General features: G+C 37.6%; 1 non-coding gene across 1 annotated transcript; it reads right to left on the bottom strand.

Annotated features, from left to right (window-relative positions):
- Positions 1 to 9542: 9542 nt before the first annotated feature.
- On the bottom strand, positions 9543 to 9649 carry LOC123941069. Its single transcript, XR_006818165.1, has one exon. It is a non-coding gene; the product is annotated as a U6 spliceosomal RNA (small nuclear RNA).
- Between the last annotated feature and the right edge of the window lie 3839 nt (positions 9650 to 13488).

Below are 13488 nucleotides of genomic sequence, written 5' to 3'. Positions count from 1 at the left end.
TTGTTGACTTTGAGGGGGGTTCTCTGCATCTCCTGGATTTTGATGTTTGTTCCCTTTGCCATATTAGGAAAATTCTCTCCAATGATTCTCTCCAATAGACCTTCTGCTCCCCTCTCTGTTTCTTCTTCTCCTGGAATCCCAATTATTCTAATGTTGTTTCGTCTTATGGTGTCACTTATCTCTCAAATTCTCCCCTCATGGTCCAGTAGCTGTTTGTCCCTCTTTTGCTCGGCTTCCTTATTCTCTGTCATTTGGTCTTCTATATCACTAATTCTTTCTTCTGCCTCATTTATCCTAGCAGTGAGAGCCTCCATTTTTGATTGCACCTCATTAATAGCTTTTTTGATTTCAACTTGGTTAGATTTTAGTTCTTTAATTTCTCCAGAAAGGGCTTTAATATCTCCAGAGAGGGTTTCTCTAATATCTTCCATGCCTTTTTCGAGCCCGGCTAGAATGTTCAGAATCGTCATTCTGAACTCTTGATCTGACATATTACCAATGTCTGTGTTGATTAGGTCCCTAGCCTTCGGTACTGTCTCTTGTTCTTTTGTTTGTGGTGATTTTTTCCGCCTTGTCATTTTGTCCAGATAAGAGGATATGAAGGAGCAAATAAACTACTAAAAGGGTGGCAAAGACCCCGGAAAAATGCGCTGTAACCAAATCAGAAGAGACCCCAAATTGTGGGGGGGAGAAAGGGGATAAAAAACAGGTTCTGAAAAAAAAAGGAAAAAAAAAAAAAGAAAAGAAAAAAATTTAAAAAATAAAACAAATAAAAAAATATAAAAAAGAAAGAAAAAATATATATATTTAGATGAACTAGTCAAAAAACGTTAAAAAAGAAAAGGGTAAAAGTTTTAAAAAAATTTAGCAGAAGAAGAAAAAAGAAAAAAGAAAAAAAAATTGAAAAAAGAAAAAAAAATTGAAAAAAGAAAAAAAAATTGAAGTAGCCGCAAGACTAAAGAATCATGGGGAGAAAGCCATGAGTTCCGTGCTTTGCTTTCTCCTCCTCTGGAATTGCTCTGCTGTCTTAGGAATTGAATCTGCTTTCTCCTTGATAGATGAACTTCGTCCTGGCTGGATATTTTGTTGATCTTCTGGGGGAGGGGCCTGTTGTAGTGACTCTCAAGTGTCTTTGCCCGAGGCGGGATTGCACCGCCCTTACCGGCGGCCGGACTAAGTAATCGGCTCGGGTTCGCTTTTGGGAGCTTCTGTTCCCTGAACGCTTTCCGTAGAGTTCCGGAGGACGGGAATGAAAATGGCGGCCTCCCAGTCTCCGGCCCGGAGGAGCCGAGAGCCTGGGGCCCCACTCCTCAGTGCGCCCCCAGAGGACAGCACCCAATCACTCCCGTATCCCCAGCCTCTAGCCGCGCTCCGAGCTCACCCAGCCCACGACCAGAATAGGAAATAAGATTCTGGAGGGAGTGAAGAATTTGAGAAGGGCATGTGGGTGGCTCAGTTGGTTAAGCAACTGCCTTTGGTTCAGGTCATGATCCTGGAGTCCCAGGATCTATTCCTGCATAGGCTCCCTGCTTGGCAGAGAGTCTACTTCTCCCTCTGACCCTCCCCCTTCTCATGCTCTCTCTTTCAAATAAATAAATAAAATCTTAAAAAAAAAAACCCACAGAATCTTAGAATTCACCAATCTGAGATGTCAAACCAATGCACCCACTGAAGTGAGAGTGCAAAGAGGAAGCACATGGGAAGGTCCATAAGAAGGTATGCCTCTACCACCTTTGTCTCTCTTATCTTCTATCAAGCAACTTCTATCAAGCTTCTATCAAGACTGTGGCTGCTATTGATCAACAGGATCATCAGTTGAGAAAAAGACCTGGAAATGGAGCAGAGAAAGCAAGGGTAAGCTGTAGTATCCCACACCCGCCTCCCTAATGGCAACCTTCAGAGACCTTCACTTTCAACTTCCAGATCTCATGCAAAGCCCTCTTCTGTCCAAATTTAACCTGTAACCATACCCCAAAGAGAATTCTGGGAAATGTAGTTTTAACCAAACTGACAGCACAAACTTCTGAATAAAAATTCTTTTAATCTTTCACGGCTTTGCTTTTGTGTGACTGCTCTCAAAGTCCTTCCCCACTTTATAACTCATCCCTCAGATCACAAAATACACATTAACATACATTTTGATTTATGTTATGTATAACTTCTGTTTAATTAAAAAAAGTCTTTGTACTTGAACATCTGTTTTAACAAAGGGCTCTGAATTTCAGAGTTTTATTTTATTGCAATGATTAAATGGATTCTCTTCTTTGACTTACTTAAGTTATTTCATTAAATTTTTTATTATTGAATAATTCTTGAAAATTCCACTTGGTTATGGTGTGTTCTTAAATCAAATGCTGTAATGTATTTGTAATTTGTATTTAAGCATTATTATTAATATTGAATAACATCAGATCATGGTTTTCTTTTTTCCTTTGTATCTTTGTTAGGATTTGAGGAAAGAATTGACCTTTTAAAAAATAATTTGGAAGTTTATTTTCTTTCTCTGGGGCTAAAGCAATTTAAATAATACCAACTCTATTCTCTTTCTATTGAAAAAATGACTAAAATATCAGTTTTGTTTCTTTGTTTGGTGACAGCTAAAGAGAGGAGTTCTTTGAGAACTTCCTCAACTTCCTTCATGGTTTTAATTTATTCACTTTATCTACTTCTTCTCGAGACAGGTTTAATAACTGTTCAATTCCAGAAAATAATTATTTTCAATCTAAGTAGGAGTGATGTTCTAAATTACTATTTATGCTTTTTTGTTTTCACCTTTTCTTGAGTATAGTTGACACACAATCATACATTAGTTTCAGGTGTGTAGCTTAGTGATTTGACAAGTTTATACATCATTCTGTGTACACCATATGTGTAGCTGTGATCTGTCCTAATACATCGCTATTACAAGATCATTGACTGTATTTCTTATGCTGTGCTTTTTATTCCTGTGACTTATTCGTTCCATATGGGAAGCCTGTATCTCCCTCTTCCCTTCACTGATTTTGCCCATCACTCTAGGCTCCTCTCCCCTGACAACCATTGGTTTGTTTTCTGTATTTAGAAGTCTGATTATGCTTTTTGCTTGTTTATTTTTTTTTCTTTTTAGACTCCACTTAATGAGTGGAATCATATAGTTTTTGTCTTTCTCAACCTGGCTTATTTCACTTAGCATAATACCCTCTAGGTCCACCCATGTTGTCTCAAATGGCACAATCTCATCCTTTTTTATAGTGGCATAATATTCCTGTGTGTGTGTGTGTGTGTGTGTGTGTGTGTGTGTGTGTGTACCACATCTTCCTTATCCATTCTTCTGTTGATCCATATCCATTGCTTCTGTATCTTGGCTATTGTAAGTAATGCTGCAATGAACATATATGAAATGAACATATATATTTTTGAATTAGTGTTTTCATTTTCTTTGGCTAAATACCCAATAGTGGAATTATTGAATCATAAATTACTTGTAGTTAAAGTAGAACTCCTTCATTGAGTTTTTAATTTCATTGACATCTAGATGTGTTTTTCAAATTTGTATTATCATTTGTGATAGTGCTTTGTTCCTATCTCATGCTGTTGTTATTCTTTCTTTTAACTAATAATTTCTATTTAATTAATTAATTATTTATTTATTTGAGAGTGAGAGCACAAGCAGGGGGAGCAGGAGTCAGAGGGAGAAGTGGGTTCTCTGCTGATCAAGGAGCCCAATATGGGACTCCATCCCAGAATGCTGGGATCATGACCTGAGCCAAAGTCAGGCACTTAACCAACTGAGCCATCCAGTCATCCCTTAACTAACAATTTCAAGTATATTAATATTTTGTTTATATATAATAATTGCATTATCTGAAGTTTTGAGACTCTCATTTTGATACATGAAGTTTCTAAAGCCTCTTGTTTATGATGGATTGATTTTTGTTTTCTTGTTGCCTTTAAATTTATTTTCCAATTTTGAGTTTGTGCTTATGCTGGGCAGAGTTTTTCTTTCAGAATCTTGTGAGCTCTGGGTCAAGCATGTTTCTCCCGAAGATGATTTATGTTCGCTTTTGCCAGAAATCCCAGGATTGTTTTTAATCTAAGACCACTTTTAATGATAATTTCTTAACTTGGGAGTCTAAGATTACGCATTGTACAATTGAACCCCTATCCTGTATGAGAGCAGAGCTTTTCCTAGCAATTCTCAAGTGAGACATTCCTTTTTCCCACACAGGGTCCAAGCCAAGACAGATAAGTTCTTTGGAATGTCCTTCTTTTCTGGAAAGGGCTCTTCTTTTCTAGTACCCTCTTATACCAAGAGAGTAGCTCTTCGAGAGTCTCAGTTCATATAGGGTTTTTATTCCAATTCCTTGCATAGGTCCAACATCTTGTCTCCCTCTCTGAGAATCATAACATTTTAAGCTCCTTGGTTTCTTTAATTGGAAAATGATGCCAGACTGAAGATACCTTCTGCTTTTCAGTTTCTTTTTGGTTTTGCCTGGGAGATTCCTCTTTCTTTAAGTTCAGGCATTGAATTAAAGATTGGTATACTTCCCAACATTTCTGGTTGCTTTTTGATGAGAGGTCCCCTCCTCCGATATGCCTCACACATAATATTAATGGAATTAATATTAATGGAATTAATGGAATTAATATTAATGGAATTGGAAATCTGCCACACAGTAATAATTTATTCTGTTGTTTAAAATTTAACTTTAATTTTTAACAAGATTCTATAGGTACATAGGTTAAAAACCATGTTTCTACTAAAGTAGCTACAAAGGACAGAAATTTCTTGCCCTTTACCTCCTCAATTCAAGCTCTTCAGAGACAATCACATTTACTCTTTCATATAATTTTCTTACCATGTCTTTCTTTTTGTTTTATTTTTAGATATTTCCTATTGAATTTCTACTACAGGCTTTCTTAATCATATATCCATGTCCCTTCTTCTCATCCTCTAAATAATTCTTTTTAAATGAGATCACCATGCAGGGTTTATATTACTACAATTATGTGAATATTATTCCTAGCAGAACCATGTCATATACATTTCATAACCTGATTGTTTTTGAGGGGAGTAACAATCACTTCTATTTTTTGTTTTATTCGATTATCATTTATATATGTGGCCTATTTTATTGCCAAGTGTTGTGAGAAGTATAATGCTTCACTCAATGTATTCAAACACATGAGTTATTCTATCAATGTTCTCCTTCTGTGTCTCTCCTGGAACCCCCTGCCCTTGGTTCCAGCTTAGTCGAGACTGCTTTCTCTTTGCTACAGAATTGCAGGGGAGAAATCACGGGGTGATGATTGTCTAGAGTGGGAATAGCAGAAGATGTTTGAGTCACGTGGGTAAATACACTTATTAGAGCTCAACAAATATGCACTCAATTTGTGTATTTCATTGTATGCAAACTTTGTATATCAAAAGGACAAAAGCATAAACAAATATTCGACTTTAGTTAGTGGCACATTGGCTGAAGCATTTAATATTTAGGTGTACTGATGTCTATAATTTTGAAATGTGTCCAGAAAATAAGATGAATAAGTGGATGGATGGGTAAAAGGATGGATAAGTGTGTTAAAACAAAGAGAGTAAAATGTCAATGATAAAATCTAGATGATGGTATAGTGTAAAATTCACCGGGGAACTCCTTCAACTCTTCAGAATGTTTGAACATTTTTATAATAAAATATCTGGAGAAAAAAAAAGTGAATGCAGTAAAATGAATTAGTTCATGTAGGGGTCGAAACAGGCTCTCAAGATAATATATCAGTTAAAGCAGTGCTGCTAAGGGGCTAAGGAAGGATAAATGAAATGTAAACTTAGCTGCTTGCCCTTAGAGTCTAATTTTTCAGTGTTCTGTCTCAAATATATCCAAATTCAAAGGAACTGTGAGTTTGCCTGGCTCTTTCCATGGAGAATCAGCGGAGCTATTAGGAAGGAGGAGAGCAGGAATCCTAGAGGCAGGAGCTCTTCATGAATGCGTGTGCCCACAGCAAACATTTCTGCCCTTGAGTGTCAGCCCCCCTAGAAGATCAGAGATTTTATCCAGCCTCAGGGTGGAATATTCTTTGACTTAGGAAAGTTGTCACACTGACAGCTTTATTTTTACCAATGACATGGACAGTCATCGACATAATCATACCAAATAAGCAGGGTGTTCAGAAGGCAATTATAGAGGGCTCTGGGTTGCTATGGGGACAGACCAGCCAGCCAGACTGATAATTCCTCTCCCAACTTCTTATTAAAATAGCTTTTAAAAAATAGAAAAAGATAAAAACTAGCAAGCACACTGGAAAATGAAGATAGGAGATGTCAGAGCAGGAATGGATTTTCTTAGAACATGCCATTTTAGGATGTGAAAAATGATGATGAAGGAGCATCATCTTAGATCACTCCCCCTCTTGTCCACTTTATGCGAACAGACAGTTCAGAGCCCCTCAGAGAACTGAGTAAGGCTTTGAGTGATGTCTTCCTAAATTTGGGACACAGGAGTTCACTGGATAACAGTTACTCATACTCTAAAAACCAGACTCCTGTTCTTTTCTTTCTGTATTCACTGAGAGATTACTATTCCTAGCCACAATTATGACAAGAGAAGAAGATGGGTGGAGGCTCACTGTGTCCTAGGATTCTTTGCCATTGGAGAAATTCACCAAATATTTGCAGAGACAGGTGGGGTTCTGGGGAGCAGTACTCACATAGGATTTAACACTCCATGTAATATAGCTCACTGAAACAAAAGCTGTATACATCTGAATTAGCCTTAGTGATCCCCAGCTGTTGGATCAAGTGAACAGCCAGTCTCAGGACCGCATACTCATGCTAAATGAATACTGTCAGACTCTACTAATTAAATTAGTCCAGGTTTACCTGACATTCTTATCTAGGTCTGGGATGAGGAGGTGCCAGCCCTGGAGAGGACAGTGAAAAGAACTAAGGACATCCCACATTGTTGCCAAATTCTAAGTATAGGTCTCTCTATTTGAAGTAAATGAATAGAAAAGCCCTATGGATACTATACAAAAAGGGCAATGTAGGGACAACAAGAGCTCTGCTGATGATTATGAGGAAAGCAAATATCTGAAAATGATTTTTTTTTTCACAGAAAAAGAACATTTTATTATTTTATTTTTTTTAGATTTTATTTTATTTATTTTTAAAGATTTTTAAAATTCATTTTAGAGATGGGGGAGGACAGAGGGAGATGGAAAGAGATTAGTTCAAACAGATTCTCCAATGAGGGCAGAGTCCAGTGCAGTCCTTGATCTCATGACCCTGAGATCACGACCTGACTGAAATCAAGAGTGAGACATTGGGGTGCCTGGGTGGTGCAGTTGGTTAAGTGTTTGCCTTTGGCTCAGGTCATGATCCTGGAGCCCTAGGATTGAGCCCAATGTCAGGTTCCTTGCTCAGTGGGAAGTCTGCTTCTCCCATTCCCTCTCCCACTCACCCCCCCACCCCCATCCTTCTAGTGCTCTCTCTCTCAAAATCTTAAAAAAAAAAAAAAAGCAGGATGCTTAGGGACCTGGGTGGCTTAACCCATTAAGCCTCTGACTCTTGGTTTTGGCTCAGGTCATGGTCTCAGGATCCTAGGATCAAGCCCTTTATTGGGCTCCATGCAGCTGGGAGTCTGCTTCCCCTCCCTCCCTCCCTCTACCTCTGCCTCTGAACCTCTCCCTACCCCCTCGTACTCTCTCTCTCAAATAAATAAATAAATCTTTAAAAAAGAGGTGTCAGATGCTTAACCAACTGAGCCACCCAGGTGCCCTCAAAAAGAATATTTTAGAAATCAGTTATTGGTTTCTTTCCTAAAAGATGAAAAAAAACCCTCTACAACACAAAGGTTGAGGAAGATGTTAAAGTGAGGGTAGAAATGCAAAATGATCTGGCTTACATTAAAGAAATAATGCATAAAAATCTGAAATATGGTAGAGTATTTTTATAGCAGTGACAGTCAAAGGTTGAAAACTCTGTCATGTTGTAGGAGAACAAACATGGAATGCTTTTAGAATACACCAGGGAAAAACTGAGAGAAGAAACTGATCAAGAAGATGATAGATGATGGGAAAGAGATAGTAGATATTTTGTTTCAATAAATTGAATGAGAAAAACAAGGAGGTTACATTGGCTGACGGGGGAGAAAATATGCAGAGCTAAATAAAACCTTAAATTCAAAATTTGCAAAGGCTCTGTTTAGTTCTTGGTACAGTTAACAAAATACTCAACATGTAGGAATATCCTGGCAAAGATTTTAATATCAAAAGAGGAAGAAGAAAATTTTGTAAAAACAAAACAACACATTGTAAGTACCAGGTTGAAAAGGGGCATTAAGTGTAAAAACAGAAACATTAAGCAGGCTTCAGATTACTCCCCCATAATATTTAATCACAGAAGACAATGGGTTGTATCTGTGTTTATCTTTTTTTGTTGTTGTTTTCGTTCCTCTCTTAAAGCTTTGTTTTAAGGGCGGGTTCCATTTCATGGAAAGGCAAGATGGTCACAGCAGCCCTGGCAGTTTAATTTATGCTGGAAACCTTGTCCTCCTGGCCAGGAACCAGAAAAAGTAGACCCTGTGGGCCAGATAGTATGGGAGAATCTCAGAGCCCAGGCTAGGTCTGTTTTTTGTAAGCCCTTGAATAGTTGCTTAGAAAAACAAATACAGCTAAAGCCAACTGATAAGTTAGAATGAAATGCTCAATATATACAAAGAATAAAAGAGAAAGCAAGAAAGTAGAAATGATACTGAAAATTAAAGAAAAATTAAACCAAGAAAAATTAATAATACAATGGTAGCCCAAATCAAAACAAGTTAATTATTATAGTAAATATTAATATATAATCACTCCAATTATAAGACAGATATAAACAGAGTGGATAAAAAGCAATACACTATATTCTTCCTGAGGAGGCACACTGAATACAAAGACACATAAAGATTAGAAGTCAACAGATGGGAAAAAGACATGCCATGCAAACTGGATACACAAGAAGAATGAAATCATTATTTTAAATATTACACAGACTTCAAGACAAGAATGTTAACAGAAACGAAGGGGTGTTTCATAACGATAAAAGGAACAGTTCATCAGAAAGACACAATTATAAGAATGTATGTATTTAACAACAGAATCTCAAAATACATGTAACAAACATTGATAGAATGAAAGGAAGGAATAGATAATTCCCCAGTTACAGTATCGTCTATGTAATACTCCTCTTCCAGGAACTGATAGAACAACTGGACAAAAAAACATTCAGACGAGCCACAGAATATCTGAGCAACACTGTTGACCCCCTTGATGTAACTGATGCTTATAGAACACTACATCCAACAACTGCAGACTGTACAGCCTTTACAAAGGCACGTGCTGTATTCATGACGATGGATCACATGCTGGGCCACAAAACAAGTCTCAATAAATGTAATAGGACTTAAATTATACAGAGTGTATTCCCTGACCACAATAGAATTGAACTGAAATTAATAATAAAAAGAGATCAGGAAAAACCAAAAATACCTAGAAATGCAAAGCACATTTCTTTCTTTTTTTTTTTTTTTAACATGTAATGCTTCATGAATTTGCATGTCATTCTTGTGCGGGGGCCAAGTTAATCTTCTCTGTGTTGTTCTAATTTTAGTATATGTGCTGTCTAAGCGAGCGCATGAAATAGCATATTTCTAAATGATTCATGGGCTGAAGACAAAATCACAAAGGAAATTAGAAAATATTTCGAACTGAATGACAATGAATACAACATGCCAAAGCTTATAAGAGGCATAAGAGACAGTCTTTAAAAGGACTCCATAGATTTATGTATTTGTATTAGGAAAGAAGAAAGATTTAAAATCAAGGACTAAGGTCCCACATTAAGAAACTAGGAAGAGAAGAAGAGAGTAAGAATAAAGCAAGTAGAAGGAAGGAAATTATAAAGAGAAGAGAATAAGTCATCGAAAGAGAACAAACAATAGAGAAAAGTAACAAATCTAAAAGCTGGTCCTTTAAAGAGATCCACAAAGTTGACAAAATTTTAATGAGACTGATGAGAAAAAGGGAGAGAACCCAGGTCGCCAATAGCTGGGATGAGGAGGGATTATCAATTACAGAGCCTTCAAAGATTAAAAGGATAACAAGAAAATACTATGAGCATCTTTTTTTTTTTTTGCCAACATGTTAAAAAACTTAGACAAAATGGACAAATTTCTCGGAAAACACAACTTATCAAACATGACAAAAGAAAAAATCTGAATAGCCCTATTACATGTATTAAAGATCAAATTTATTATCAAAAACTATCTCACTGAGGCAAATCTAGTTCCCAGTGGTTTCAATGGTGAAGTCTATGAAAAATTTCATGAAGAAAAATCCTACCTTATACAATTTTCTTTTTCAGAAAATGGAAGTGATCACTGCACAACTTATCCTAAGATGCTAGGATTACCTTTATATCAAAATATTCAAAAAAATTCCAAGAAAAGAAAACTACAGATCAATAGTTATCATAGATATAAAGATCATGAACAAAATATTAGCTAATGGGCAAAGGGGGTCAAAGAGTACAAACTTCCAGGAATAAAATAAGTCTGTCATGGGGACATAATCTACAGCATGGTGAATGTAGTTAATAATACTGTCTTGCATATTTGGAAGTTGCTATGAAAGGAGATCTTAAAAGTCCTCATCACAAGAAAAATAATTTTTTACAACTATGTATGTGCTTATTGTGGCTTATTGTGTTGATCATTTTGTAATATATACAAACACTGAATCATTGTATGGTATACCTGAAACTAATATAATCTCCTCTGTCAATTACACTTCAGTAAAAAATAAATAGCAAATAGAATCCAACAAGATTAAGAGTCATTTATGGTTTGTCTCCCTCCCAATCCCATCTTGTTTCATGTATTCTTCTCCTATCCCCCTACCCCCCATGTTGCTGGGGGGAGGTGGGATTGGGAGAGGGGGAGGGGGCTATGGACATTGGGGAGGGGAGGCGAACCATAAGAGACTATGGACTCTGAAAAACAACCTGAGGGTTTTGAAGGGTCAGGGGTGGGAGGTTGGGGGAACAGGTGGTGGGTGATGGGGAGGGCACGTTTTGCATGGAGCACTGGGTGTTGTGCAAAAAGAATGAATACTGTTACGCTGAAAAAAAATAAATAAAAAAAAAAAAATAAAAAAAAAAAAAAAAAAAAAAAAAAAAAGAATCCAACAAGAAGGAAGATACATCATGACTAATTAGAGTTTATCCTAGGAATATAAGGTTGATTAACATTTGCAATGAATCAATATAAATCACTATATTAACAGAACACACTAAAAAAATCATCTGATCATTTTAACAGATCATGAAGAAGCATTTGACAAAATTCAACATCCTTTTTATTTTAGAAGATTTTATTTTTTATTTATTTGACAGAGGGCGAGAGAGAACGCAAGCAAGGGGTGCAGCAGAGGGAGAGGGAGAAGCAGACTCCCCACAGAACAGGGAGCCTGAAGTGGGGCCTGATGTGGGGTCCAAGGTGGGGACTGAAACCAGGACTCTGGGATCACGACCTGAGCTGAAGGCAGACAACTTAACCAAGTAAGCCATCCAGGCACCCCAAAATTCAACATCCTTTAGTGATACAAATTTTCAGTAAACTAGAAATAGTAGGGAACTTCCTCAGATTGATAAAGGGCACCTGCAAGAAACCTTTTGCTGATATGCTTAATAAAGGACTAACTTGCTTCCTGCTGGGTTGGGAATAAGGCAGGAATGTGTGCTTTTAGCACTTGCTGCCCTACTAAGAGCTTGGCCTTCTGATCTCAAAAGAATTGCATTTGTGGGGCACCTGGGTGGCTCAGTGGGTAAAGCCTCTGCCTTCGGCTCAGGTCATGATCCCAGGGTCCTGGGATTGAGCTTGGCCTTGTGCTCCTGCTCAGCGTGGAGCCTGCTTCTCCCTCTCCCTTTGCCTGCCCCTCCTTCTGGGTGTGCTGCCTCTCTCTCAATCTCTCTATCAAATACATAAATAAAATCTTAAAAAAAAAAAAAGAAAAGAAAAAACAGAAATTTAAAAAAAAAAGAACTGCATTTGTAATTATACCTTGCATTTCAGACTACATAAACTTGAGCAGTTTAAACTCACTGAGGCTGCTTCTATATCCATGAAGTGAGTATGATAATGCTTGCTTTGGGAGTTGGGTTAAGTGCCTAGAACAAAGCCTAACAGCAAAGCGACTAATAAATTTAGGTATTACATTAGTACCGACCCAACCGTCTATAAGCTCTCTGAATGCAGAAATCATATCTCCTTTATTTATTTCCATCTCTTCAGTGCTTAGCTCAGCACCTAGCACAAAGTGGATATTATCTAAAAATTTGTTAACTGAATTATTGGCATTAACACGCTGATAAATGGGACCTTAAAGATTCTTTAGTTTTCTAAATGAAATTCCAAGATGGGGCCATGCCTACTGAAAAATAACTTTTTGCGATTTCTATGATGAAATTTGTGTTGAGTCGTTTATTTCCGCTTGATACTTGGTTGCCCGGGAGAGTCCTGTTAATTCTGTATGCTTCGATTACAAGCTTTGAGACAAAACAGATGCTTTGGCATTGTACGCAGACCCTGCTCTTCTAAGTCTGTTTCTCAAGTGAGCAGTCCTTCAGTTTAGATAAATTGATTTCTCCACCCTTCCTTGATCATTTTTGCATTGTACCATTTTAGCCCTTGCTTGGGTCATGTTCTCTGCCTGAAATTCCCCCTTTCATCTTCTCTCCGATCAACATCCTACCCCATCTTCCAGGCCTCTCCCTTAGGAGACCTTCTCCCATCTGGCCTTTATCTTGTCAAGAATGTTATTTCCGTACCCTGAACTTTGGAGGAAACATAACAACAACAACATGTCTCCTGCCAATGCAGAAATTCCTCTGTACTAAACATAGGAAAAAAAGAAAACAGTTTGGTTATTGAACCAGACCCTAAGGGGCATGACAGGCCATCTGCTATCCAGGTGCAAAGACAGAAAGACATCTCACCCTTTTGTGCAGCCAGGCAGGTATAAGCCTGCTTGTGTGTTCTGTACACATGTGTTCTGAAGATAAAGGACCAGTTCCCAAGAAAGAAGCCTTGACAATGCAATTTGTCACACATAGTCATCCTGAATTCATCTGGTAATTGGGTGGCTCTGTGTGTTTGCTAACTGTCTTGATCCAAAGAAAAAATAACTTCTCATATCTTTATCACGAGAAGTAGTTTTGCAACCTGGAGTCATGTGCCCTTTCAAAGTTAGGATCCTATCCTACCATGGAAACTGGGAGACAGGGGTGATATCTTCTTCAATTATAGGTTATTTTATTATTTTTTAAGATTTTATTTATTTATTTGTCAGACAGAGCACAAACACAGGGAGCAGCAGGCAGAGGAGAAGCAGGATCCCTACTGAGCAGGGAGCCTAATGCAGGACTTGATCCCAAGACCCTGGATCATGACCTGAGCTGAAGGCGGATGCTGAATG

The sequence above is a fragment of the Meles meles genome, chromosome 4 (assembly GCF_922984935.1).
Source record: "Meles meles chromosome 4, mMelMel3.1 paternal haplotype, whole genome shotgun sequence".
Taxonomy (NCBI): Eukaryota; Metazoa; Chordata; class Mammalia; order Carnivora; family Mustelidae; genus Meles; species Meles meles.
This window is presented reverse-complemented; position numbering and strand designations above follow the sequence as displayed.